Source organism: Lygodium microphyllum, chromosome 9 (assembly GCF_053477565.2).
Source record: "Lygodium microphyllum isolate KBCC chromosome 9, Lygodium_microphyllum_v1.1.10, whole genome shotgun sequence".
Taxonomy (NCBI): Eukaryota; Viridiplantae; Streptophyta; class Polypodiopsida; order Schizaeales; family Lygodiaceae; genus Lygodium; species Lygodium microphyllum.
This window is the reverse complement of record NC_141143.1, coordinates 53787827-53815224: the sequence shown is the minus strand read 5'-3', so window position 1 is coordinate 53815224 and position 27398 is coordinate 53787827.

The window sequence follows — 27398 nt, the reverse complement described above, 5'->3', positions numbered from 1 at the left end:
ATGACCACAACAAAAGGAGGGTAGGAGGCCTGGCACACCGATTGGCCAAAGCAGAAGGAGATAGAGTGTTGGCTGAAAATCAGGCAGAGGCTGCCCAGCTCTCTATGATAGCCCATCAACACACCTTCCTCAACGTGCTGCTCCACTCCACTAAAACAGAAGAAAATGAGGCCAATGATCAGCTTGCAGAAGAAGCTAGCCATTGCATGTAGAGCCCTAACAGCAGGCCTGCACGTACCACTGCAACTAGGAGGCCCGCCGCAGAGCCTAGAGGAGCAAAGAAAATACCTTACACAGGTAAGCCTGACGGTGCAAGAAATCGACGAACTTGGCTTCACAGAAGAGAAGGCGCAAGAAGACGTGCAAGCAAAAGGGGGTGAACCAAACTTTGATCTGGGACCTCAGGAGGAGGACTATGTCCCACCACCCCCTCCTCCACGACAAGATGAAGTGCAACCCACTGACACATCTGATGAGAGGAAAGCAGCCCTGGCTAAGCGCAAAAGAGAAATGGTGGAGAAGGCAAGGAAGAATCTGAACGTTAGACATGTCCCAAGACAACCTACCCCTCTCCCACCACGCCTTGAGGACCTGCCTGTTAGATTCCATGCAGAGCTGATCATCTGGAAACAAGAGGAATGTGCCCGCAACCCCTTCGACTTGAGCTTTGAGCTTCCCACTACACTAAATAGAGTAATGCCCATTGAACTTATAAATGATGTAATCGCTATGGGTGCAAGGCTCAAAGACAAGTGGCTAGCAGAGCGAGAGGCCAACCCAACTGCTTGGGGAGCCGAGGACCACGAATTTTGGCATGATAAAGTCCTCCAGGTGCCTAGATCAATGGAGGGCTATAATTGCCAACCCAACTAGAGAAGATGCATTTTTTATGTCAACCTTGACGCTTGGATAGCGTTTTGTAACACCCTCCCTTCTGAGAGAAACGACCCCACTTTCATGTCGTATCCTCGAAGGATAGGCGTGGATTTTAATCTGTCCATCCACGACAGGTTCAACTTCCCTGTCATCTATAATGCCAATAGCACCTCCTATAAGGATGTCCTTGTATTTACCCTCTCTAATTTGTACAGTTCCATAGATAGATTCCTTAGTGAGTTCACATCCTGTCCTGACCCCCCCTTCATAACAACCTATAATTATCTTAGACTAATTAGGGTCCTAATCCACCAAGAGCCTGTACCTCAAGAACGCCACCTCCCATCCCTTTACTTCGACCCCAATGCCATAGATAGCAGCACCATGACTCGCCTCATGATGCGCGCTACTCTTTTGCCATCCTTCTGTATTACACTGCTTGAGGATATGAGCGATAGTAAATTCACACAGTGCAACAACCCTTTTCTTTCCACCACCACTCTCAAACCCCACCTCAATCTCAAGGGCTACTTGCTGAGTCGCAGATTCCTTAACAAAGCCCCCCACCCTCCACAATCCCCTACCCGCCATTCGGATGACGAGGATTAAACTCTCGTCATGCCCTTGTATCACATGCATCTATGTATAGCCTCTTCAAAAAAAAAAAAGCCACAAGGCAACAAAAGGAAAGGTGAACTGGAAAGAAGAGACAACATTAAAGAATAGCAAAGCCAAGGGATGAATCTACTACTAAGCAAAGATAAGAGAGAGAGGATTTCACATGATGCACTTGTAGCTTCCCTTTGCCTTGTTGTGTACCACAATCACTGCACCTAGGGTTCTCCCTAGCCCCTGTCAAGATTGTGGGAGAGAAGGAAGGAGTCTCGCTTGAAGCTTTCTTGCTTGCACAATGGGGGAAGACACACAAGGGTGAAGGCTGAAAACAGTTTTCCTCTTCTTAGTTGTGTAAGCCAAAAAGAACTCTCTTACAAAGAAATAGAAGAACCCTGTATATATGGGTCTCAAACCAAACTCAACTAACTAAGGTGGCATACTAACTGAGCCACAAACTAGAGTAGATAAGGATAGCTATCGTGTAGCTATTATTCAGGGGCGGTGTACCAACCGCGTCTGCAACTAACACGTCGGTGACATAAATGCACAACGGTCACCCTGGCGTATCACGAGTGGAGCTCGATATGTCAACACTCCCCCTCGAGCTCAATCCCAATTCCTGCACACCAAGCAGGTCTCTGAACTTGCGCAACTTCTCTGCGCCCAATGCCTTCGTGAATATGTCAGCTACCTGATCCTCTGTGCTGACATAAACTAGATCAATAAGACCTAGTAAAACCCTCTCTCGCACATAGTGATAATGCACCTCAATGTGCTTTGTTCTAGCATGATAGACTGGGTTATTTGCCAAGTGTATACTACTCATGTTGTCACAATAAATGACAACTGGCCCATCTGTAGACTGATGCATATCATAAAGTAGCTTATGCAACCAAGCTACCTCACATGCAGCCATTGCTGCACCCCTGTACTCAGCCTCTGTGCTCGACAAGGCAACTGTAGGCTGTTTCTTGCTGCTCCAAGTGACTGCAGCACTCCCAAAAGAGAATACATATCCACTGGTAGATCGTCTATCAGAAATACTACCAGCCCAATCAGCATCAGTGTATCCATGCAACTGTATCTGAACCCCAGTCTCATAAAATAGTCCACACTGCAATGTGGACTTCACATACCTAAGTATGCGTCTAGCCGCATCCAAATGTGGTTTCCTTGGAGCCTGCATAAACTGACTTACCAATCCAACAACATAGCTCAAATCTGGCCTGGTAATAGTCATATAAATCAAACTTCCTACTATGCGTCTGTACATAGTAGGGTCTTCTAGAAGCTCACCTGCATCTGTGCTCAGCTTCACATTTTGCTCCAAAGGAACTGAAATAGGCTTACAGCCTGTCATCCCATATTTGGACAGCATGTCCAATCCATACTGCCTCTGCAATAGCTGTATCCCACTTGGTGATCTAATCACCTCAATGCCCAAGAAATAACGCAGCTCTCCCAAATCCTTCATCTCAAACTTCTGCTTCAATAGCATTTTCACATGAAGGATATCTTCATCACTGTCACCTGTCATAATCAAATCATCAACATAAATGACAAGCAGCATAATACCTTTCTCTGTTTTTCTCACATAAAGTGAGAAATCTGCCTTGGAAATCTGAAAGCCAATAGTGACAAGATACTGTCCTATCTTGTCAGACCATGCTCTAGGTGCTTGCTTCAAGCCATACAAGGCTTTCTTCAACCTGCAAACAAACTCAGGATGAACAGCATGCACATAACCTGGTGGCTGCTCCATATAGACCTCTTCTTGCAAATCACCATGCAAGAAGGCATTCTTTACATCCATCTGATGTAAAGACCATCCCTTTGATGCAGCCATAGCAATGACTGCTCTTACGGTTGCCATCCTTGCAACCGGACTAAATGTTTCTTCATAGTCAATGCCATATGTTTGTGCATACCCCTTGACTACTAATCTTGCCTTGTATCTGTTCACAGAACCATCAGCATTGTGCTTCACCTTATAAACCCACTTACAGCCAATTGCATTCTTACCTTTAGGCAAAGGTACTAACTCCCATGTAGCATTTGCTTCCAAGGCATCCATTTCTTCATCCATGGCTTTCTCCCATTTTTCTTTTCCCATGGCTTGCTCAAAAGAAGTGGGTTCTGGTTCCTGTATCACCTTGACCATATATGCATAGTGAATGGCTGTAAATCCATCATATTTCAGCCTATCCACAGGATACCTAGCTCTCGTAGACCTGCGCAAAGTAGGTTCACTCCCAGGTGCTCTCAAAACATCCCTGGTCTTCCTTACTCCAGGTGTAACAATAGAAGGAATACCCAACTCATCATCAATGCTCTGCTCTGAGCCACTGGATTCACCATCCACATAAGAGTGACCTGCATTCACATCAAACATGGGCTGATCAACTTTCTCTTTTCCTTTTCGTGATACCTGCATACCACTATCTGCATTGCTTTGAGAAGAATCTCCTGATCTCAATCTTCCTGTCCATGGCGAAGAATGTGAACCACTGCTAGAGGACGCTCCAGGTCCACTAATATTTTGTGACTGCTGCTGTGAATTTTGTGCAGCATTACCATTTTGTGCATCTACATCATCAATCACATTTACTGGTTTATACCAGCTACTCATCTCATCAAAAACAACATCTCTGCTCACTGTAAACTTACGAGTAGAAGGGTTATAGCATCTATACCCTTTTTGCTGCAGAGAGTAACCAATAAAGATGCACTTCTCAGCTTTTGGATCCAACTTGGATCTCAGCTCATCTGGCACATGTACATAGGCAATGCAACCAAAAATTTTCAAATGAGAAATATCTGGTTTCCTACCAGTATACCTCTCCTCTGGAGTCATTCCATGTATTGCTGCAGTGGGAGTCCTGTTCATTATGTAGACTGCTGTAGCAACTGCTTCAGCCCAATAAAAATCTGGCAAGTCTTTTTCATTGAGCATGGCACGAGATACCTCTCCAATATGCCTGTTTTTCCTTTCTGCAATTCCATTTTGTTGTGGGGTATAACTGCATGAATATTGTTGCTTTATGCCATGCTCCTGCAAGAACTTTGCAAACTCATTTGAGAGGTACTCTCCCCCTCCATCTGACCTTAGGCATTTTATCTGCAAGCCTGTTTCTTTTTCAACCATAGCTTTAAGAGTTTTGAAATGCCCAAAAACTTCACTTTTCTTTTTCATAAAATACACCCAAACTTTTCTGCTATAGTCATCAATAAAACTGACAAAATAATGACAGCCTCCAAGAGATGCAGCTTTAGTTGTCCACACATCAGAGTGAATTAATTCCAATGGCTTCTCACTCTCTTGAACATGTCTAGGAAATGGTTTCCTTGCCTGTTTTCCAAACTGACAGGCTTCACATACCTTATGCATTTCTGCAACCTTGAATTTGGGCAATCCTGCAACAATATTTTGGGCCTGCATTGATTTAAGTCGCTGTACATTAACATGACCAATGCGTTTATGCCAGATATCAATATCTGCAACTACACCGGTCCCATGTGCAAACATTGCTGCACTCAATTCAGACATGTCTGCATCCAATGTAAACATTCTGCCCTTCTTCTTTCCTTTTGCTATCAAGCGACCTTTATTTTTCATATCCTCAACAAAGCATCCATGAGGATTAAATCTGACCTGCAAGCCCTGTTCAACCATTTGACCCACTGAAACCAGATTCTTGGTAATATTCGGGACATGAAATACATCGGACAGGTATTTCTTTTTCCCACCCTGCATAGACAAGGGAATTTTTCCAATCTGCACAATAGGATGTGCAGTATCATCACCAGTCTCCACAAATCCTGGTTTTTCCATTTTCCTTGCATCCTCCATCCATTCTGCATGACCTGTCATGTGGTTTGATGCACCTGAGTCAACATACCATACATCATTGCTTTCTTCTACACTTGTCATAGAATTGTTCATGTGCTGCACCATGAACAAATGCTCATTTCTGTCATCACCCTGTCTACTAGAAGATGCATAATTCCCTTGTTGCAGTTTTCCATTCATGATGTCATTCTGCTTTTTATAGCAGTCTTTAGCCATATGACCCATTTTACCACAGTAGTAGCATTCAACATTACTGTTTGCATTTTGGCCTCTTTGCCATCCACCACGACCTCTTTGGCTCCCCCTGCCTCTAGAGTTACCACGTCCTCCTCCATAGGACTGGTTTTCTTGAGTTTGCTGCATATTCTGATTTCTGCCACGGCCTCCAAATCGGCCTCCTCTACCTCTGCCTCTACCTCTTCCAGCATTTGAGTAGAAGACAGCTTCTTTTGATGTTCCTCCTGAAGAAGATGCACCACCATTTCTCTGTTCCTCAGAAATTAGAAGAGCAATCAACTCCTCAAAATCAGGAAATCTTTCACGAACTGAAATGGATGTCCGAAACTGTGCATAATCCTTTCCTAGACCATTCAAGGTCACGGAAACTAAATCATCATCTTCCACTGGCGACCCAATGGAAGCAAGTGCATCTGCAATCTTCTTCACCTTCATGTGGTAGTCGTTGATGCTCATACTTTCTCTTTGCACATTATGCAACTCTTGCTTGAGCTGCATTTTCCTGGCTTGCGTATTTGTGCTATACATTTTTGACAAAGTATCCCATGCCTCCTTTGGCGTACTTGCATCCTGAATATGCACAATCATAGAGTCTGAAATACTAATAGACAGCCAATACATAACTTTCCTGGCTCTCTCATGCCATGTTTTAAATGCCTGCATTTGTTGTTGATTGGGAACATCAGGAAGAACTGGTTCTTCTTCATTTCCTGCAACAAATTCCCAATATCCTTTTCCCATAAGGAAATTCGTCATTCTAAACTTCCATGCCTGGAAGTTGTTCTTGTCAAGCTTTTCAGTGACAATCTGTGAAAGAGAATCAGATGCCATTACAGAAGACTGCAAAAAATTCTGTCACTGCAAAAACCACAGCTTCAGCCTCACAAGGGCAAATCTGCAAAACTGGCGAAAGTGGTATTTGACCACACAGTCACTTCCTAGTGACGATTTTGCATAAACAGGAACCAAGGATGATTCTGAAACTCCCAATGTCTCTGCGCACAAGCATACGATGCAATTTCTACAGTAACTTTTCACCGACCTGTAGAACAGTGGTCGCACAGCATAAAACTGAGCCTTTTCTTGAGTGCGTGCAGAAAACTTCCGTCTGCAAAACAGGCCCCGAAATGGCCTCAAATAAAAAAAAACAAGGTCGCCGAGGGCTAAAGCCCTCTCCCGCAGCATATACTGCCCTCTTGCTTCACCGCGAAGGGCGTCTCAACCTGAGACAATGCACTCCTGCAATTTCCGGCTGTACTACCTGCAGAGATCTGCTCCCAAAACAGGAAATGAAAGCAACACTGCTCCTCTTACCAGACCACCACGAGCTTGGCTTGCTTTCTTGAGCTCCTTACCACGAACAAGGCTCTGATACCATGTCAAGATTGTGGGAGAGAAGGAAGGAGTCTCGCTTGAAGCTTTCTTGCTTGCACAATGGGGGAAGACACACAAGGGTGGAGGCTGAAAACAGTTTTCCTCTTCTTAGTTGTGTAAGCCAAAAAGAACTCTCTTACAAAGAAATAGAAGAACCCTGTATATATGGGTCTCAAACCAAACTCAACTAACTAAGGTGGCATACTAACTGAGCCACAAACTAGAGTAGATAAGGATAGCTATCGTGTAGCTATTATTCAGGGGCGGTGTACCAACCGCGTCTGCAACTAACACGTCGGTGACATAAATGCACAACGGTCACCCTGGCGTATCACGAGTGGAGCTCGATATGTCAACAGCCCCTTCCCCACTTCACACTTAGGGCACATCAAGGGCAGGACTTTCAGACCTGTCACCCTAAGACTTGCACTGCACCTCCAATGACACACAAGCTGGGTCCTCAAATGTGGGATATTACCAAGGGCTTGCCCAAGGTTAGACCCATCTCCCAGTTCCACTGCCACGGGCACCACGCACTACACGGAGAGGCAGACACACCCCCTAGGGAGTGCACAACTTTTCTTGCAGGTTATGTTCGAGTTACAAGAACTGGCTACTCAGCTGAAGAAGATCACCCACGGCATCCTTTAATGACCAAAACTTTTTCCATGTGCCGGACATGACACCATTGCTGCTGTTTCAGGAGCTTTTCCGCATTGGATTGGACAGACCAACATGCTTCATGTCGCCAACCAGATCCTACTGATGACTACCATGATTTAACCAAATCAAGCAAAAGGAGTACTCAATAATAGGTCTGCCATTGGCATAGATCTTGGAACCTCATCTTCCAAAGATGCATGTCTAATGCCTCAAGATCTATGGATCGCTTATTGATTCCACAAACCTGAAGATTTTCAATCCAAGGGTGAAGATCTTCAACGCAGCATTGAAGATCCTGAAATCAAAGACAAAGATCTTCAAATCAAAGACACAGATATTCAATGTGAAGATGAAAATATCTTTGTCAAAGCAGACTTCGGGGGTTTGCTCCAGGATAAATCCCTCCAATACCATCCTCTTAAGGGATTGCTTATTGATCAAGCGTTTCTGATGCTTGAGGGACGACCGGCTACATATTTATCACCAGCCAACTAGAAAACCTATCAGTCGTCGTAGAATGGAAGCCACAATTGTGTGAGAAATGGCGAGCATCTTCATGAAGCCTCAAGCATGCCGGAATCTCTCCTGGTCATCATCATTCAACTCCATCACCTCTCATTCACACCGTCACCTTTGAATCTATATCATCTACCCACCAGTTCCGCTTAGCAGCAACCCAACTATCCCACTACTTCCCACTGCAGTGCCATGGGACTGGCACTTGGCTAGGAGGGGAGTAATGTTTACTGTATTTACCGCAGCACAGAGGAGCGGGAAAATGGAGCAGGAGCAAGAAAATGGAAAAAAAGGAAATATCAAAAAAGGCACAAGATAAAAGAAAGAAAAGGCGCCTTGAATGGTAACCAGACCCTAAAAATTTTAAATTTTCGGGCACGACCCCCAGAAAGTCTCAGTGTCGCCCCGAGACAGCAAAAGAGTAAAATACGAGCCATTAAAAGTGGAAGCGCTCCCGAATCCTTGTAAAAGAGTGCCAGGCTCACTCCTGTGAAAATTGTATGCATTAGTTGGGAATAGGATAAATTAGAATGGTGGGAAATGAGAAATGGGCTTAGGCCAATGGCCGGCCTTGTAAAAAAGGGGATGACCGCCCAAAGAAGGGAGGGCATGTATATAAAGTTCAAAAGTGAATGAGAAGCTCATTCTTGTGTGTGGCAAAAAGTGGCTCTCTTCTTCTTCTCTTCTTCTCCTCTTCTTGCTTGTGTGTGCTCTTGAGAGAGGGAGTGTGAGAGTGTGAGGGAGTGAGTGTGTGGGAGTGAGGGATCAGGAGAGTGAAGCTCTTCACCATCTCCTCTTCTCTTCTTCTCTCCTCTTCTCTTCTCTTCTCTTGTGCGCGCGGCTATGGAGGATGGATCTCATGGGAGAGGGATTGAGGTTGCTTGAGCTTGCCACAAGGATCATGGAGCTACCAGTGTGCAAGAGAGAGGAGGGTACTCAATTGAGCATCAAGGTAAGCTCACTATACTCGTAAGGTAGGCATGGCACGTCGGCTATGTGAGAGGTAGCCATGGCTACTCGGCTTGAAACGCTTGATCAATAAGTGGTCCGTAGGTCTCGGGGTAGAGCTTGTATCTCCCCTTCAGGCCTAGGAAGCATGGAACTCCCTTATAGTTGATTGGGGACGGAAGATCAACAATAACCCCGACTTTCGAGAAGTTAGTGGCAATGCCGTTCTTCACACCACATGCCCTAGGATGCACCCATGTTTCACCTAGAATTGGCACTTTAAGAGGTTCAGGGAAAGACGATATAGGTGACACCACTCAAAGATTGCTCAAAGTTTGCCTAAGTGTTCTCGTCATGTTGAGTGAACAGACAAGTTGTCCACGAAGACCTCCAATTCCTTGCGAAGCATGTCTTTAAATATGGTGCACATGAGGCATTGAAAGGTGGCTGGGGCATTAGTCAACCTGAAGGGCATGACTATGTAAGCAAAGATGCCACATTTGGTGGTGAAGGCAGTCTTATGCCCATTCTTATGCCTGTCAGTAGGATACACTTGCACCTGATTGTATCTAGAGAAGCCGTCCAGGAAGCTGTAGGCCTCTTTGCCCGCTACTCTTTCGAGCATGTGCTCGGTGTACGGCAATGGATAATTGTCTCTCTTAGTGGGTTTTGTCTTTGCGTCACAGTCATGCAAGTCTACGATAGCTTGCTCTCGTGATCCTTCAACCCACTACTTTAGGTCTTGCCATAGGGTGGAATGCGACCTAAGCAAGTCCCCTAGGCTTAGCGTTACAGGGGTGGTCACCAGTGTGGTAAGGAGGTCGTTGACTGCTCATCTTTCTCCTATTCTGAATTGTCTTGGCCAATGGCTGCGATTGATTTGCTGGCCTGTAGCATCGAGGTTTTGCCTAAGCGGTACCGCTTGCGACGTACTTGCATCTCTTGATTTCAATCGAGGGGGTGAGACTGATGTGCTTATACTGGAGAGATCTTCGATCTCGTCCTCTAGGATGGGCTCCGCATCTTTTAGGTGCTCTTGGGTATCTCTTACCCATTTCTTCACTTTCTCGATAGCCTCTAGTTAGTGCTTAGGATGCGGGTACTCCCCTACCCTAGCACTTCCCTTTTTGGCCGTCTTAGGGGCTGAGGTTTCTACCTCCACATCGATAACCTGCTTTTCAGCAGAGGCAGAGTGGTGGCAGTCTTGGTTTTTAGCGTGATCCTAACTTTGAGTTTCTTCTTTCTCCATCGACGGCTCTTCTTCCAGATCGGGGTTGTTCGGACCTAGCAACAATATGCCGCTTGCTTTGTCTGTGCTCGGGTCATGACACACAATGGGATAGGTGTGGCCTCCCCATCGCGATTCTCGATGCCAAACAGCCCCAATGGGACAGATGGCACGTTGGCTGAACTTGAGGATGGTTTTTGGTTGGGACAGCTAATGAAGAGGCGAGTGATTCTGCACTCTGGGCACCTTAGGTCTGCCTTATCTCTATTTGGTTGCTCCCGTTCAGGGCAACGTGATGAGACGTGCCCTAGATGACGGCAAGTCCAACATATGATTGGATCTTGCGTCTGCCCTCCTAGGCCTCTACCTCGGCCTCTTCCTAACACCATCACGGGCACTGGGAAATAGTCTATAAGGATTGTGTTGCCCTAGTTGGTGGATGTGTCACGTAGGGACGAGGCGGTCTTGGTATACCTGTAGGATTTATGTCCATTCTAGGAATAGCCAGTTTAACATCATTAGGCGTAGGAAGGGCCAATGGGGCCGTCCTTCCAAAGAATTGTTGGGGTTTGCTCGCCAGGTATGGCTAGCCGTAGGGTTGTGAGTAAGGGAGTCTTCTTGGTAATCTGCAGTGCGCAACGTCGTGACCAAATCTACCGCAATTAGCGCAAGGTCGTGACCTAGGGTCTTGACACTCAGCCGACAAGTGGCCACAATACACACATTGTATGTGTAGGCGCGTTGATCGTCTCAACATATCCTGCAGTTTGTCTATCTCCATTTTCACCTTAGTCAAGTCTTGGTTTGTTTCAAAGCCCTTCCCCTTGTCCTGGGCTGTTGGACCTAATCGTTCGCTAGAGACTGGCGCTCTCTTCGAACTTTGCAAGTTGGTTTCTTCTGAATTTGAGCTCCTGGAGCTCCACTCTTTCAACTGGTCATTCACTCGAATGGCCTCTTCAAACACCCTAGCTATCGATTCCCACTGCAAGCTCGAATTACCTGCCAAGGCCTTATACAGCTCCTCGCTTCGTATTCCACTAATAAATACGGTGGACACCGCTCTCTAGGTAGACTGTTTACCCATGGGGATTCTCTTGAAGAGGCTCCTTACGTGGGTGACATATTCGCGAATGTCCTCTGTCTCCTTCTACTTGACATTCATTAGTCTCATTAGCAGATTGTCACAGTATCCGGGCTTGGAGAACCTCTTGATGAAGAGGTCTTTGAGGCCGTTAAAATCCGCTCGTTCTTCGACATTTAAAATCGTGTACCAAGTCCTACCCTTGTCACCTAAGCAAAGCTCGAATGCTTGAGAGCATTGAGTCAAGTCGGTGAGGCCGTTGGCCGCCTCGTAGACTTGCTCGAATTGCTCTACAAAAGCTATATGGGTCGTCGTGGATTTGGTACTTGTCGAGTTGCTTTGCAACGATTGGGATTCTAGATTGGCCCTTAGAGCCATGGTTTGTTCCTAATCCTGTTAGTAATGATGTCGCTAGTGCTGCAGCACTCTGCTCTGCTGCAATGTTATCAAGCAATCGCTTCATGAGAAGCTCACTCAATGTCAAGTCCCCTTCTAGGGCTCTCTCGTGATCGGTCAGATTCCCACATGCTAGGTTCAGCACCCGCTGTACCTTGCACAATTCTGCGTTTTGCCTTGAGCTCCTAGCACGCTGGTCCTCCAAGTCTGTTATGATGGCTTCTGTTGTTCTACCGTGGTGCTCATATCAAGCGTGCGCATCGTGGCTGCTTACCAAGTGCCGGATCGCCTCTGGAAAAACTCTTAAGTCGAGTTCCTCATTTGGCCTATGGTCTGAGCTTTCCTTTGACATGATCGTGTTCTCGTGCTCCACCAAGTTGTCAATTAGGTTGCACAAGTTGGTGAGATCCACTTCTCTAGTGCTCTTTGCTTGGTCCTACTTTGTACCTTGGTTGTCCGTCTATGTCTTGGGATCTTCTCCTACTGGTGGGTTTCTTGAGGTGTTTTATTTGAGTGAGTTCCTTGACTTATTGCATCAAATCCTCAATTTACCTCTCCCCAATGTGTGTGTTCTTCCCCGTGCACTTGTGCTCAATCAAGCTTTCTGTTGTCCTTAAGTGTATTTTAGGTGTAGAAATTCAGGGTGAGTGCAGAAAACAAGTGTTAAATGGCTTACGCCCCCTCTCGCTTCATTTTAGGCCTAGTAGACTTGTTGACTTGCATCTGGCCGTCTTTGGTTATTCATCCAAGTTGCAAGGGCCGAGTGTCTCACTCGGACGAGCCGAGGGGGCCGAGGGCCGAATGGGGTTGTAGGTTAAGTGAATTCACTTGGATGGGCTGAGGGCCGAATGGTAATTAGCCCGAATGGGCTGAGGGCTGAGGGTCAAGTTAAGAGGGCCGAGGGCCAAGGCTAATGGACTGAGGGCTGAGTGGTCGAGTGCCCGAGTCAGATGGGCCAAGTCAAGTGGGCCAAGGGCCGAGTGGTGAATTCGACCGAGCTGAATGTCAACTTGTTCGAGTGAGGTTGGGCCGAGTGGATAGGGCCGAGGGTCGAATTTCAAAGTTGGTCCGAATGCTTCACTCGGACGGGCCGAGTGAAAGGCATCCGAGTGTAGTGGACCGAATGGCCGGATGGGTCCGAGGGTCGATTTTGGGACTTGGCCCAGAATCACCGACACTCAGACGGGTCGACCGGTGCACGACAACAGTTATGTCGGGAATGATTTTGTCGAATCTAACGATCCTTACAACCGCCGAGCACGAGGCCTTCCAGATCACAACAAATACATAGCAGAGAGGTCTTGACGTACCTGAATCGCACGCAGAGCTCCTCAATGGCAAGATTGAATCGAATCAATGCTGGAAACACACTCTCACTCTCACTCTCTCTCTCAATGTGAGGGCATAAAATGAGCTCTTCCCAGTCTCCTTGGCTCTTAAATCCCTTGTCGGGTAAGGTTTCAGTGTCCCCAATCACTCACTTGCTGACATTAACATCCCAAGCACTCTTTTTTTTCGGTTTTTTCATGACTTGTGTCCTATTTTACCCTGTTCTTCAACAACAAACCCTACGTTTTTCCTATCCGGTTTCCTAATCCTATCCTACTCTAAATGCAACAATGGTCAAAGGCAAAAAATTGAAATGATTTCTCCATCTTTTCCAATCATAAAACCATTAAAATAACCCGAAATACTTACTTGTTTCGAAGATAAAAAAACCCAAGCTTCTTACCTACCTCAAGCTCCGGTTCGGGGATGAATCTTTACTTCGATGCTCGATATGCAGCGCGTGAGGACTCAAGCTTGAATCCGTTGGTCCCAGCAACAAACGGAACCAAAATGTGGGAGCTTTTGCTCAACCTCCAAGACCCATGAATCGCTTATTGTTCAAGCATTCCAAGCGAGCTCTCATGACTATCTCTCACCTAGCCGATGCGTCATCGATCCTCTCGGGGTGTAGTGAGCTTATCTTGATGCCGAAACAAGTTGCCTCCTCCCTCACACAAGTTAGTAGCCCCACGATCCTAGATACTAGCTCAAGCATCCTCAAGCCTCCTCCATCTCCAATCTCCATTCTCCATAGCCATGTGCAAGGTAAGAGAAGGAAATGCAAGAGAGAGGAAAAGAGAAGAGGAGATGGTGAAGAGCTTCACCCTCTTGATCCCTCACTACCACACACTCACTCACTCCCCCATACTCTCACACTCCCTCCCTCAAGAGCACACACACTAGCAAGAAGAAGAGAAGAAGAGAAGAAGAGAGGACTCTTGTTAGCCACACACCAAAGAATGAGCTTTCATTCACTTTTTGAACTTTATATATACAAACCCTAAAACCCCCACGGGCGCCCATCCCTTGTTACATGACTCGCCATTGTGGCAAGGCCCCTTTTCCTAATTCCCTCTTTTTGCTTGATGCCTATACCTGTCTATTCCTTTACAAGTGGCATAAGAGGGAGCCTGGTGCTCTTTTACAAGAGTTTTTAGAGTTTTTGAGGCGCCTTTCCTTTAAAGTTCCTCTTTTTGCCTAAGTTTAGTTTTTGAGGCCGCCTCTACGCCTTTGCTCTCCTTTTGTTCTTTTTGCATTTTTTCCTTTATTTTTTCGCCATTTTGATTTGAGGTTAAAAATGAGATCTTGGATCAAGTGGTTGGTAATGAATTTTATAGTGTGTGCAATGGATACTCTGGATATTTCCAAATCGGAATAGTAGAAGAAGATCAGAAGAAAACAACCTTCATTACCCCATCGGGATGCTTCTGCTATAGAGTGATACCCTTTGGTCTGATGAATGCATTCCCAACTTTTCAAGATGGGTTAGCTGGATATTTGCCCCTTTCATTGGGAAATCTTTGCGGGTGTTGATGATGGTGGTGGTCATATAAACCCTGATAAATGTAATATAGCAAGAACTAGAGTGATACTCTTGGGTCATGAAGTATCTGATAATGGTATTTCACCCGATCCTAGTAAAGTTGAGGTGTTACTTCTTATGGATTCTCCAAAAACTGTAAAAGAACTGATGAGCTTTGTTCAAAAGTTAAGGTATCTATCAAGATCATTCCATATGCTGATTGAGTATGTATATCCTTTACAGAAAGCAAATCAAAGGGATCCTTTAGTTTGGATGCAAGTTGAAGAGGATGCATTCTTGCATATTAAAGAAAAGTTAAGTACTTTGCTAGTTCTTATGCCTCCAAACTGGGATGCACCTTTCTTCATTAGCATCAGTGTTGGGAAAAATGAAGTGGGAGCCATTTTAATGCAGGAGAGAAAGGGGATGTCTTATATGAGGCTTGTGTTTTATATAAGTAGATCCATTAGAGCAATTGAAAAAGCTTGGATGGAAGAAGAATTGTTAGTATGGGGGCTGGTATATGCAGTTAAAAGATGAAAATCATACTTGATTCAAAAACCATTTGTGGTACTTACTAGTTCTCAGTTTTGTTGCTGAGGGTGCTGGATAGTTTTGAGATTCCTGCTTGCTTATCTTCCTATCATGAGGAGGCATGTGGTAGTCATTTTGATTTTGAGCTTATCAAACGGAAAATTCTACTAGTAGGACATACTTGGCCTAGTCTGAGTGGTGATGTTGCTCATTGGTGTAAAAGTTGTCATGCTTGCCAATCGTGCAAAAAGGGTACTAATTCCAGAACCTGCTAAAGCCATTGTTGCCTATGGACCATTTGAGAAGTGGGGTTTGGATTTTATTGGATCTTTGCTTGATACAAAAATAGGAAAGTCTTACATCCTTACTGCAGTTGATTATATGACCAAATGTCTTGAAGCTAAGGCTACAATGAATTGTAAGAAAGAGGATATAACTTAGTTCCTCATGGAGAACATATGCTACAGATTTGGAATACCACTAGAAATAGTGACAGATCAAGGTCCTGGCTTAAAAAATAAGCTATTGAGAATTAACATGGAAACTAGACTTGAAACATAGATTTGCTACTCATTGTTACCCTCAATGTAATGGACTGGTGGAAGCATTCAATGGAACATTACAGAAGATTCTCTTTAAGCTGGTGGACGATCATCCTAAAGATTGGGACAATTATCTACATCAAGCTTTGTGGGCTTGTAGAACAATGCAGAAGACAAGTACATGATTCACTCATTTTCAGTTAGTCTGTGGTCAAGATGCTTTATTACCTATGAATGTCATGTTCCCTACGATGGAGTTTGTAAGAAAGCATCAGTTAGATCAAATAGAATTGGGAGTTGACAGAGGACTGAACTTGCATACCCTATAGTTGGATAGACAACAAGCAATGTATTGTTATGAAAAATAGATTGTGAAGAGAAGGGAATGGCTCAATACATAACTGAAGAAGAAGAATCTTGTAGAGGGAGTGCTGGTTATGAGATATGACAGTAGCTTGGACTCCACTTTTCAAACCAAGTTTTGAGTTAGATGGGAAGGACCTTTCCTCATCAAGCAGAAGTTTGAAAATGACACTTACTTGCTACAAGATTTAGATGGAACTGTTTACAATAGTAGAATCAATGGGTTCCATCTAAAGAAATATATCTACGGAATCCTATAAATAAAGGGGATGTAAGTAATGTACATACTATACATAGAGTAGGTTGCTTCTAGTTTATTGTTTGGGACAGATTCAGTTTTCTGAAATTTGATGTTAATCAGATGGTTGTAAATGATGGACAATGACAGCATATTAAAGTGTGCTTTGACACTACTAAAGGTCTCTGTCAAGTTTGGTGTTGATTTGAGCAAGAATGTGAAAGTTGTGGTCTCTAGAAGGTTGATGTCTGAAGTGGACTGTACGCAAAAATTTAGGACTGCAAGCTATGCAGAGCTATTTTAGAACATCATCTCAAAGAATTTAGCTCTGAGTTGCTCTGGATAGTTGTAGATTGAAAAGAGAGCAACAACTTTCCTTTTTGAGGTTCGGCGATCCGAGATCTGTTAGAAAGTTATGAGCTGTTCTATGCAGTGCTCTATGAGGCACATTTTGAGGAAAATGAGTTTGTCTTTATCAGATGTTTTTGAAGCTTTTAATAAAGGTTTATTCAAACTTTGTGTTCCAAACCAGGGGGTGGCTAATCATGGTAGGTGAAAATGAGCCAGCGGGACATGATGCTGCGTGAAGTCAAGTGGGGTAACACATGCAAATATCAAATTTTTATCTTTCTAACACTTACCCGTAGTAGGAGTTGGGTTGATAGATGGAAATCCCAAGTGGTACCATGCATGTTCAACATGTGGTTGTGATATTTCGATTTTGACACACGCACCTCATGCAGAAAGAGATATCCTCATATATGGAACGAGTTCTCGCTTCCAATTTTGAGTCCTCAAGTGGAATTTTATGTGGCAGGGGGATGTTTGCCATCTAGCAACTAAGGGGAAGCAGGGGCAGCTTGGTAAAATAAGGAAAAAAGCAAAAACGTGAGAAGTTTAAAAAAAAAAAGAAAAGAGAGGGAGAGGGGTTTTGCACAAGACAATTAGTGTATCAAAGAGAGAGAGAGAGAGAGAGAGAGAGAGAGAGAGAGAGAGAGAGAGAGAGAGAGAGAGAGAGAGAGAGAGAGAAGAAGAATCTTACAGCTTGAAGAGAAGGGAGAAATCTGATGCTTAGACGAAAAAGAATAAGTTTTTAGAAGAAAGAGGCCGTGAAATTGAAGTTATTGGAGCTGTGGAGCATGATGGCAGGGCTACTGAAGCCAATGGGCTGATGCAAGTTCTCAATTTTCAAATGATGGTAATAAGAGTCTTTATTTTGTCTTGTTTTCTTCTACTGATGCGTGGGGCACAGAGTATGCAGATCAATTCTGATGTATGGATATGAGTGAGAGACAATAGAGGGCTATTCTTCATCGTGTCAAGAGTGATGTATATTAGTTTTTTGTATGAGGCTTCTCGTACAGGAGAGAAGAATGGAAGTAAAGGATCTCTACATTTGAAACTGGGTATGTGTAGAGAATATGTATTATGGGCAGGTGTTGAATGTACGAAATCGAGTTAGTGGAAATTTCGAAGGATTTGCAGCTAGGAAAATGGCGAATTAGAGCTCATAATGTTCGAAGCTTCGTAACTCTTCATCAATGCAAGATATGTTGAGATCTATTTGCTGGTATGCTGTAATGATAATTTGAAATCAAAGAAGGTGTCTTCTCGTTTGCAAGGTTGTGCTTCTTGAAGCAAAGAAATTGTGTGTTTGATGTATAGAGCAGCCGTGTATTTCTGTAGTGCTCTATGAGGCAACAGGTGAATTCAGCACCATCTACACCACCAACTTGGTTTTCCATGAAAGCTATCATGATTATTCATTGCTATATTTGTGTAAACTATGTTTTGTTGCAATAATGGAATGTCTACAACAATGAAATGCTTATAGCAGCTGAATTGGCATGAAAATTCACCGTATAAAGCTTTGGTTACTTGCGTATTTGGATTGTATTTATGTGTGCTCTAAGAAAAGAAGAACATAAAGGATCTACAACCGATTTTGCACTGCTTGAGGCAATCATGCTTTGTGGGACAGTTTCGGCATGGGGTTACCATCACTACAAAATAATTGTGTGAATCTGAAAGCTCATATCAACCACGATTGTTTTTGCATCAAATTCTCTCTAAAAATGGTAAATTATGAGCTTGAAGGTTTAAATTGCTTAATTGTTGAGTTGAAGTCTCAATGAGGAGTGAGTGATCATAAATATTTGATCATGTGTTTAGTGGTGTTGTTTCGTGGGTTTTGCTGAGTGGAGATCCTCGGTTTTTATCATATGGTATTGTCTTGGGGGTTGTTAGAGGCCGACTACCCAATTCACCTACCAACGTGGTATCTTATATGTTCTATAAGGTGGACTCCCCGAGATGGTATGCAAGCTAAACAAAGCTCTTTATGGTCTCAAATATGCTTCTCGTGTATGATGCTCTAAAAAATTGATACATATTTGGCTATAAAAGAGTTTCCAACTACTTCCACTCTAAACATTAAGAATGAAGGGGGGAGACTAACTCATTATTATTCTTTATGTAAATAATATGCTGCTCACTAGACCTTTAGAAGCAACATTACAAATTTCAAGGCTGGATTAGAACATGCATTTACTATGTTAGATATGGGCTGTCTACACTATTATTTGGGGATTCAATTCACCCAAAATCAACATGATATCATCATGTCACAGTCATAGTATGTGGATAAGCTATTACGTAGGCTTAATATGTAAGATTGCAAACCTATGTGCACTCCTATGGAGCCAAGTTTAAAGCTATCTATGCATGATGGTGTGAAGAGATGTCTAATGTTGCAATTTATAGCCAAGCTCTGGCTTATTTATCTTTGCAACACACTCCATGACATTCGATATGCAATATCTTAGGTTACTAGGTATATGCATAGTGCATGGACTATACATTGGCAAGTTGTTAAGCGGATCTTTAGATACTTGCAAGTTACTCAATCACATGCATTATTATTTCTCGTCATGGCGAGGGGGGAAGGGGGACTTTCAATTACATGCTTACAATGATTTAGATTGGGTTGGTGATGCGTAAACACTAGGTAGTCTACCATGGACATTGTTTCTTTATGGGACATTCATGCATTTCATGGCTAAGCAAGAAACAGCCTATAGTGGCTACCTTTGTTGAGATATTTGCAATCACACCTACTTCAGTCCCTTTGTGAGGAGCAATGAGGGCTCAGGACTAGAATCCCATATGCACAGTAGGAGAAAGTACCACTACTCAAATCCTATAAAGCATTGTACTTGCACTCTTTTTCTAATGCAATGATAGTACTCTTTTCTTTCCAGTAAAGTGTCATGTCACTGTCAATACACAAGATTGTGTTTATGAGTCCAAGTCTCAATCTTGGAACCTAATTCACTTGTGTAACAATTTGTCCTGGTCAGGGTCAATGTTTTCATGAGTTTCTTTTTCCTCTTTCAACCTCCATAGCTTCCGCATTTGCCATGCTCTAGATTCCGCGTATTTCACATGGTATCAGAGCTTAATTGAGCATGGCCCAACTCTCCTTTCACTCCTCTCAGCTCCTTTCCATCTTTGCTCAGCTCAATTTGAGTACTCGACCCTATCTCCAACTTCATTTGCATTCCTACCTTCAATGAAGCTTCCATAGCAGCCATAGCCAGCAGCACCCTGTCAGCTTGAAGCTTTCATATCTCTCTCCACATGCCAAATCTCTTTGAACTTCCTTCTAGAGAAGTGTTTCTCTACTTCTAGAGTTTCTCCTTCGCACCTCAATCATTGAGATTGGGCAGCTACAGTTTCAGCATTGCCTCTTTTCAGAGTTGTTGCCATAACTGTGTCTGTGGACAGCACCTACCTACCTCTATTGGAGCAGCCATATCTCATCAACCAAGCCATATCTCTTCAAGTTTCTTCTCGAGAGTTGTTCTTCAAGTCAAGGCGCAACTTCTTGGCACAAAAATCAAAGAGATTGATGCACACTATGCCCAACGTTTGCATGTTTCCAAATATGGGTGCAGTTTTGACAACGACCACTTTGAAGCTTAGATCTCTCAACTCGGGCAAAATGAGTACAAACCCTCTTAGGAAGAGTTAGACCCATTAGTGAGGGTCCTCCATCTCAAAGGGTTTGAGAAGATTCGACATGTGGAGCTCGTGGGAGCTCATTTACTAGTTGATGGTCCTTGTTTTGACAGGATAGCCATAACCAAACTTCACCAAGCTTAAAAATCTCATCATTTTCTCTCTTCTGCCACTGGAACAACCCACTGCCACTCAGACCTGAAGGTCCCATCATCAAATCAAGAAGGGGAAGATCTGGATCTGAAAGAACTTGAAGGATTTTTGCAGATTTGAAAGACTCAGGGAAGAAACATAGTGTCTATTGACACTCATTTTTAGTGATCTAAACACTTGTGTCTCTTGACACATCTCAACCAACTCTTCTACTGCTTAAATTTGATAAGTTTGAAGCTGATTTGCTGCTAGTCTCTCAAGTCGAACATGGGCAAAGATTCTCCAACTGCCCGTTTCAAAGGAGCCGAGTTTCATACTTGGCAGACCCGCATCAAACTAATCGTGATGAAGAAGGGCCTCTGGGCGTTTACCACTGGAAAAGAAAACAAGCCTCGTGATGCGAATCTTGCTATCACTTGGCAAAAGAACGATGATAAGGCTCGGGCCATTATCAAACTGGAGCTAGACGACAGCTATATCCACCATGTGGATAACTGTGAGACTTCACAGGATACATGGAAGAGACTTGACACTTTGTTCGGTGCACAGTCTAAATCATCAAAGTATGGTCTCTTGATTGAGTTTTTCAGGCTTGAAATAAAGTCCAGCACATCACTTGCCACACATCTAAATTATATGGAAGGACTTCTAACCCAACTTGCAGGAATCAATATTAAAATGGAAAAAGATATTTGCATCGGTGTTCTACTTTAAGAGTTTGCCTCCTGAATATAATAATATATCAACAACTCTAATTAATATGCCAAACCCTGAACTTGAGGCATCACTGTTAGAGGAGGAAAATAAGCTAAAAACTAAGGAAGAACCAAGTACCTCTAGAGATGAGCATGCATTATATGTAGGCAACATGTACAAAGGCAAGAAGGATCAGCTCTTCTGTGATTTCTGCAGAACGACCGAACACATCGAGAAGTTTTGCCACACCAGAAAGAGGTCCCAAAAGGCCTATCTAGTTGCAGTCAAAGAAGAAGAAGAAAATGGAGAAAAAGAAGAAGAAGAAGAAGACCACCAAGAGAAGGGCAAACCTCATCAGTCCTTCTATTCAGACAGACTTTTTTAGCTGTGTATTTCCTAGCCCTAATGCCTCAAACATAAACTTGTAAACTCCTCAGTTATCTTTGTACTACAGCCTCTGTACACTTTGTGAGGCCCTTGCTACAGCCTCTGGATGTCCATCATGTTTGTGGTACCCACACTTAACCTTTTCCGCGAGCAGCCTCTGGTGTTTTGCCATGTTTATGGTGTGCCCACACTTTGCAGGTGTTGCTTTCACTAAAGCCTCTATACACTTTGTACTTTTGGTTGTGATTGAGGAGGGTTGTTGAGATATTTGCAATCACACCTACTTCAGTCCCTTTGTGAGGAGCAATGAGGGCTCAGGACTAGAATCCCATATGCACAGTAGGAGAAAGTACCACCACTCAAATCCTATAAAGCATTGTACTTGCACTCTTTTTCTAATGCAATGATAATACTCTTTTCTTTCCAGTAAAGTGTCATGTCACTGTCAATACACAAGATTGTGTTTATGAGTCCAAGTCTCAATCTTAGAACCTAATTCACTTGTGTAACAATTTGTCCTAGTCAGGGTCAATGTCTTCATGGGTTTCTTTTTCCCATTTCAACCTCCATAGCTTCCGTATCTACCATGCTCTAGATCCCGCGTATTTCACAACCTTGTCCTTTGAGGCTGAGTATAGGGCAACATTCATAGGAACAATGGAATGTGTATGGTTGTGCAAATTGTTGGTGGGGTTGATCTACATTTACCATTGGAGGATCCTACACCAATTCTTTCTAACAGTCAAAGTGCTATTGCAATGGCACAGAATCCTATGTTTCATGGTCGCACGAACCATATTGAGGTGCATTACCACTATGTCAACGCGAGAAATGCTATGTAGGAGAGATCAGCTTGATGTATGTTCCTACACAAGAAAATGTTGCATTCATTTTAACCAAGGCACTACCTCGTGAGAAGTTTGAGGCTTTTTGCAAGTCCTTAAACTTGCTACCCTTTGGTGATTGATCATTCATGTACTTTACCACATTGGCACTATAGGGGGGTGTTAGAATTTGCCAATTCTATGGGCAATGCTTAATATTTTAGTAAGTTAGTTCTTTTTCAGTTCTTAGTGTGAACAACTAAATTTATAAGTTGTGTCACCGTTCTTAGAGTTAGAGTTAGAGTCAGTTAAGTCTAGTTGAGTTAGAGCTAGGTCTATCTTCTTAGATCTATCTTGTACCTTTCATTCTCATTCTTTCAGTTTAGCAAATAGACTCTACTCTTTTGTTTCTACACACTCTCATTGTCTCTCTTTTCTCTCCTCCATAGCTGGATGTCATTTTCCAACAGATAATCTTTGCATTAGGGCTTAGGAAAGATGGGTTCGATCCATCTTAAAGCCAACCAACTCAAGTTTTAAGAGATTTGCTTGGAAATGATAGGTTTTAGTTGTAATTTTTTGGTAATGTGATTATTGTGCATCGTGATCAAATTTATTCATGCAAATGACACCTATATTTCACCAAGAGGTGAAGCACCTTGGAAGGGCCCAATCGTGAGTTTTGAACCTTTGTTCTACAATAGCTCGTGGATACTCCCAACCAATAAGGCAGCCATTCTTTGGTAGGTTTGGTTTGGTTATAAACTTGCAGAAGCACAAATAAGAAACTGGTTTGAATTGTCAAAAAAGTCATTTTTCCACGGCCAATGAGAAGGATTCATGGATGGGTCGACTAGAAATGTGTTGGAATTGAAGGCGTGGGTGCCCTTTATCTGTCCGCAGCTGTGGCCGGCCCATTGGGGGCTGGGGGCCTTTCTGTCTCTCTCTCATGTCTTTTTTTTCTTGGGTGCGTCCGGACGACTGGCGGAGGTAAAGGCAAGTGGGGCCCGGCGCCACTACGACGATACAGGCTTGACTGGAAGCCTGTGACGATCGCACACATAAGAAACCTGCGCCACTAGGAGTCTAGGACGATACGCCCTCGACACTGACAAGTGACAACCTTTCACGACTCACGAGCCACAGATAAACCCTGCCTGGATAAACGAAGACCGGGATCTACCGACTCTCGAGGAGACGAGGTCTCAAAATCACTCGTCACCAGAATTGACAATTCCGCACTTGGGTCTTCCCAATCCCCGCAACAATATTGTAACCGCAATCTGCAAATTGCAAATTTCATTCTCCTCGCCCAACGTTTCGTATTGATATGATTCTGCGGCACTACGACGATACAGCCTCGCTGATAAACCACAACTCCTGAGCCTTCAGTCACCTTCTCATCGATTGTACAGCTGATTATTGGTTATCAGCACTGCTCAGCGGGCATCGCGCATGCCATTTGAGCACTTGGGCTTTTGCCAATCCCCACAACAAGTTAGCCGCGATTCTCCTTCCTCAGGCTACACAGTTCCAATTGTTATAATTTTTCGTATGTATGTCGAGAGACACAGGCAAGCATCTCCAGGCTCCCCTACATATATATGCTCCGGCACCGCTACCAAGTTGAACTTTCCACCTCATACCGATGCCTGCTACATTACTACTCCGCTGTTTTTTCCACTCCATTAGTTATTGATCAGCTCCGTTGCCAACTTGCTATGTTCAACTTTAACAGAAACAAAGCTAGGAGCATAACAATATGTTGAGAGATTCAAGTCACGCAAAAGCTCTTGCAGCTTTATGTATTAATATCAGCTCTTTTGCACTGTAGGAGCTCAAAAGTCCAAGCGCATCCACGATTGTCATGTTCAAAAGTCAAGCTCCATGCATGTACATGTAATTATGTAAATGCCTACCCTTGCAAGTTGCACGGTGCACGTACAAGACCCTTGAACACAGTTGAGCTGTCCCAGAAGCTTGCGGGAAAGGAAGAACATTAACCTAGTTTAATTAACTTTCCATGACCACAGCTGAGAGTACTTCATCCCCTGAGCAGTTGATTTGCAAGTCAACCTCACGAACGAGTCAGGATTTCACAAATCAGGGCCCCCCATTTGCCAAAGGACCATTGAGAAGTGACGACGCGGATGTATCGAGATCCCGAGAGTTTTTGAAACACAATCGGAAATGGGAATACAGGCTATCGCATTATCGTGGTCCCGATAACCCTCCGATAAGGGGAAAGAGATCGAACGACCAACGACCACCACTCTAGTTAAATCAAACAAAAGAAAAAAAGAGATTCGATGATGGCGCGTGCCCTACCATTCCAGTGGAAAGTTCCAAGTTGCAACTGCACGTATCGTGGCGTCCGGCAACTTGCCCTACCATTCCAGTGGAAAGTTCCAAGTTGCAACTGCACGTATCGTGGCGTCCGGCAACTTGCAAGTTGGAGCAATGATGCCGATATTCTTGAATCTCCGTTGGGCTTTGATCCTGAGAGAAGTATGGGACATCCTTTCCAACTAATTTGATTCAATATTGTACGCCGCTAATCGCGCCAAGAATTAGTGGAGCACGAGAGAGAGCATGTAGGCACCCTACATCCGAATCTCCCTCGCGGACTTTGGTCCGACATCCAAATGCGGATTTAGGTCCGAAGTCCGAATCAAGAAGAACCAGGCTGAAGGCATGGCAGGGGGAGAATGGGAGTGGAACTGGAGTGTAACGGGGAACTTTCGCATCTCGTCCCTTCCCTCACGCTACTACATGCCACCTAACTCCCTCCTCCCCTTTCCTTGTCCCTGGCTAGCACAGTAACCAAGGAGAAGGGAGGAGAGGGAGAAGATCGTATCCCTTGCGAAGGAGGGCTCAATCGCTTCAGAACTCTAATCTCCATCCTAACATTTGGCAGAATGCCATTCCCCTAAATGGAGAGCCATGGAGAGGACCTGCAGAAGGGGGGAGACCAAGCGAAGTACAATTGGGAGGCTCTCAATCTATTGGATTGGCTCCTAAAGTATAACACTAATCTATTGCTCTCATCAATTAATTGTAAAGGTTTCACTAATCAGAATAGGGCGAGAATCATCAAGAAATGGTTAAAGGATAACCAGTCCTCACCAGATGTAATATGTTTGCAAGAAATCAAAATGATAGGTGTTAACTTGGAGAGCAAACTCCAAATAATTAGAAATGACCTTTTTTGGCATGTTACTAACTACACTTAGAGAAATAGTGGAGCAGCAATAGGGATTAGTGGGAAATTAAATGATCCGGTGATAAAGTTGAAATTAACCCTAATAACAAGTGGATCTCATTATTTGTCAAGGATGAAAAAAAAATATCACATCAATTTATGCATTCTGTAATGCTCATGAAAGGACTGCAATGTGGAGATCTCTAATGATGACACATCGTCCTTTAATAGTCCTAGGTGATTTTAACATGGTGGAAGATGCAGCTAACAAGTACATGCAGAAAGGCATGGTGGTTGCTGGACAAGAAAAAGGGCTTGGGAAGATTCCAAAACATTCCATAGACTAGTAGACATCAACACTACCCTGTGGTGACCACACTATCAAATAATTTGAATGTAATTAGGGCAGGATGGTTCCATACATGCCCAAGATTGTTTAAATTGAATTAGGTTAGGCAGGGCATTCAATGTATCTGGAAAGAGGCATTTAGACTCACCTCCCACCACCCAGCTCAAGCTTGGTCCAAGGCAATTAGTGACTGTCAGGATCTACTAAGACAAACTAAAAAGGATAGAGTGGCTAGTATAAAAGAGAAAAGAAGATCTCTCTACCAAAACCTAGATGATCTAGAACATAAAATTAACTTAGGAGACTACCAGGGGCAAGAAGAGTGGTTGTCAATAAAAAGGAGTTAAGAAATATGGAGGAGGAGGAAGCTGAGAGTATAAAACTATATACTAGGATGTGGTGGGTAGGAAGATTGGATAGACCATCCAAAGATATGTTTAATAATCTGAGAAAGAAAAAAAGAGAAGGACTGCATTCCCCTTCTAAGAAAGAAAGATGGGTCCCATGCTGGAAGTAATGAAGAAAATTTGAAAACAGCCATAGATTTTTTTGCAGACATCTTCTCCCCTCTTGCCTCCCAACCTCAAGAGGTGTTGTTGGCCAGAGCTAAAATAGCTAGGATAAGACCTAAAGTTATCCCTGCTACTCTAGCACAAATAATGGAGCATGAACTGCAAGAACATGAGACTGTGGACACAATAAAAGAACTCTCTAAAGGCAAGAGTCCAAGACTGGATGGACTGCCAAACAAATTCTATCAGGAATTCCAAGAGATCTTGGTCAAGCCACTCCTCCAAGTTTGGAAAGAATCTGTAAGATTTGGGGCCCTACCTATTGGAATCAATCAAGGTGTGATTAAATTGATCCATAAGAGGGATTCCAAAGATGAGCTGTCCAACTGGAGACCAATAACTTGCTTGACCTTAGCATATAAGATCTTTGCCAAAGCCCTAGCAAGAAGAATAAGCCCCCATCTAGACCACTGGTTAAGAAAAGAACATAAGGGTTTCATAAAGAGTAGGTACATACTGGACTCCATCATTGGGCTGTGGGAAGGATTTGAATATGCCCAACAAAATAACCAAGATTTCATGTTCTTTTAGGACATGGGAATGGGCAAAACATTCATTAGATATGTAAGCACCCTTTTTGGTAATGCCAGTGCTAAGGTAGCCACTAATGGAGAAATATTAGAACCTTTCCCCTTATTTAGATCCATTAGGCAAGGGTGTCCTCTAGCACCCCTACTCTTTGCCATAGCTGTTGATGCACTAGGGTGGTTGATGGAGCATGAAGTGAAAGAAGGCAGGATGAGAGGAATTAAACTCCCAAACAAATTTGATATGGTGCTGAACCAGTTTGCTGATGAGACGAATGGATTAGTAAATAATGATTGAGAATCAATTAAGACATTCTGGGATTGTATCCAGACCTTTTGTATGGCCTTTGGATCAA